Source organism: Arvicanthis niloticus (genome assembly GCF_011762505.2).
Source record: "Arvicanthis niloticus isolate mArvNil1 chromosome Y unlocalized genomic scaffold, mArvNil1.pat.X SUPER_Y_unloc_25, whole genome shotgun sequence".
In the NCBI taxonomy this organism is placed as follows: Eukaryota; Metazoa; Chordata; class Mammalia; order Rodentia; family Muridae; genus Arvicanthis; species Arvicanthis niloticus.
Genome location: NW_023045016.1, coordinates 57,840 through 60,506, shown reverse-complemented (window position 1 = coordinate 60,506; position 2,667 = coordinate 57,840). Strand labels below are relative to the sequence as shown.

Here is a 2,667-nt window from a genome sequence, read left to right as displayed (position 1 = left end):
AGACTTGTAACTAGGCTGGAAGGCAGCAGGTCTCACCCGAAATCCATCTTCACAGCAGAGGGTTAGAGTTGTATGTGTCACTGTGGCCAGCATTTGTGCCTTTGAAAGTCCTGGGGGATGGGACAGTCCTAGAGTACAGGATTAATGTAGGAGACTTGTCAGGAAAGCATATCCTTATCATGAGCAAAATGATCCTTATGACAGGAACAGAAATCTTTCTCTTAGTTTTATGCTTTAAAACTTGCGGATAGGCCGGTAGAGACATTTAAGGAAAACTGATCTACATTTGTTACAGTCTTTGTAACCAGGATATTCTGTTTTTTTTTAAATTGGGTATTATATTTACATTTCAGATTTTATCTCCTTACCCCACTTCCCCCCACCACCCAGAAGCCTCCTATCCCATCCTTCCTCCTCATGCTTCTATGAGGCTGTGCCTCCACCTACCCCCTCCCCACACCCAACTCCTTAAACTCACATCCCCCCCACTCGGTGTTCAGCCTTCATGGGACCAAAAATCTCCTCTCCCACTTATGCCTGACAAGGCCATCCTCCCCTACATATACAGCTGGAGTCATGGGTCCCTCCCTAGTGTACCCAGGCTGGTGGTTTAGACCCTGGTGTGATGTTACTAACCCTGCAGAAAGACATTGTAATTACTTTGTCATGATAGTCCAGTTATTGTAGGAGTGCCATGTTTGAAAGAAGATAAAATTTGTTTCTATTCATATAATTTTTTTTCATTGAATAAAGATTGTTTTTTCCTATAAGCAATAAGGTAAAAATCCCATAAAAGTAGTAAACAAGAATTCATAAATGATCCTGAAAGAAATGATTCAGATCTTTTGAGGCTGTAGGAAGGCAGCTTCCGGAATTGTGGCTTGATATAGGCTTTGATGAGGGTCTGGGTAGACATGGGGATGTAGCTCAGTGGTAGAGCACATGCTTTGCATGCATGGGGTCCTGGGTTTGATTCCCGGTGTCTTCACACTTTTACATTTTTCTTGTCATGGACTTTTTTTTTTTACATAGGGTGTCACAGCCTGGAAACATTTCCATGGAGACGTCAATAAACCGGTGACTATGATAAAAGAGCTCATCTATGTCCATGACAACAGCGTTCCTCTAGAACCCTGATGACATTTCCACGGAGCCTTCCATAGTCTGGGGAGTACAGCATGCTCAAACCTCCAGGAATAGGTTTTGGTCACAGCTTGACCAAAGCTCTGCTTTCATGCTGGTGGCAGTTGCCTAGAGGATGTGCTTTCTCAGAGTGGTGATAGATAACAAGGGTGAATGAGTTCTGCTTTAAGAAAAAGAAAGGGAGGGGTGGATGGAGCATTCCTAGGTACTGAGCAGAGAGAGAAGGAGCATTATGGTTGTCATAGTACCTGGGGTTTTTTGGAGACCTTCAATGGAGACCTAGTTGATGCACCAAGAGAAGCATTCTCTCTTACCAAGATTGTGGGTTCCCAGAGATGAACACTTCAGTCTCCCTGAGGGTGGGAAGACAGATGCAGGGATCCCAGACCAGAGTTGGCTCACTTCTACCTTGGGATTTGTGGCTAGTGAGTCCCCTCCAGAAAGAGAGAGACATAGGGCAGTCTGCCTCTCAGAGGGTGCTGTTCTGTACCATGATGCACAGGTGCCATTTCCGGGGAGGGGAAGTGAGGAAGGGGAGATAGGAGAGAACAGAGTGTGTACACTGTGGTCCCAGTATTCCCCTAGTGAAACCGGTATGAGAGGTGGGACATTAGGTGGAAAATTCTAAACAATAGTTTATGATGGTCCTGTATAGATGTCTCAGATGATTATTTACATATGCAGTTGGCTAGAATACTTTCTTTTCCTTTCTTTACTAATTTTTGGTGGTGTTGGGTTTTGTTCCTTTGTTTTTTTTTTTTTTTAACTTCCAGGTTTGCTTTGTTTTGAGACAGTATCATGGTGTCCTAGCCTGGCTTAGAACTCTAAATGATCCTCTTACCTCAGCTTCGTGGTGATGGGGTTATAATTGTGGAAAACCTATGTGCTTTGGATTAACCAAATTTTAAGAAATTTTAAGTAGTCAGTTATTGTGGTACCCACTCTACCAAGTAACTCTGGTTCTCCTCAGAAGCCCCAGCCATGCTGCTGTCTCCATACCTGACTTGTTAGTGTTGCTAACAAATCCCTTATAAAATGAGCAATCTTACTCAATGCCCCAGTTCACACAACAGCCCATGTGCAACTTCTCACATTTTTCAATTTCTGTTTACTGCTTGACTTTTGGAAGCTTTTTGGCAAGTTCCAGAAAAGTTGCTACTGGATATGAACTGTTCAAACTTTTCCCCTAGTCATGGACTGAAAGCTTCTCATTTTGTAACCAATGGAAACTTTTATATTTTATAGATTTCACCTTCTCCAGTTCTCCAATTTTGGTTTTTCCTTGCTGTTTTGTCTGTGAAATATTCATGTAGCACCACGTGATAGAGACTGTTTTTTTTTTTTCTGTGTTGTGATATATACTTTATTTGATAACTGTGTACTTCCAAATTTATATTTTAATATTTATTATATTTTATGGGAGTGTTGTATCTTCATGTACACCACCATGCCAGAGGCAACAGATTCCCCTATAGATGGTTGTGAGTCACCATGTGGTTGCTGGCATTTTAATTCAGGACCCGT

The 2,667-nt window shown here is 42.2% G+C and overlaps 1 non-coding gene across 1 annotated transcript; it reads left to right on the top strand.

The window, feature by feature from the left end:
- Positions 1-916: 916 nt before the first annotated feature.
- On the top strand, positions 917-988 carry Trnaa-ugc (transfer RNA alanine (anticodon UGC)). Its single transcript has one exon. It is a non-coding gene; the product is annotated as a tRNA-Ala (tRNA).
- The last annotated feature ends 1,679 nt before the right edge of the window (positions 989-2,667 follow it).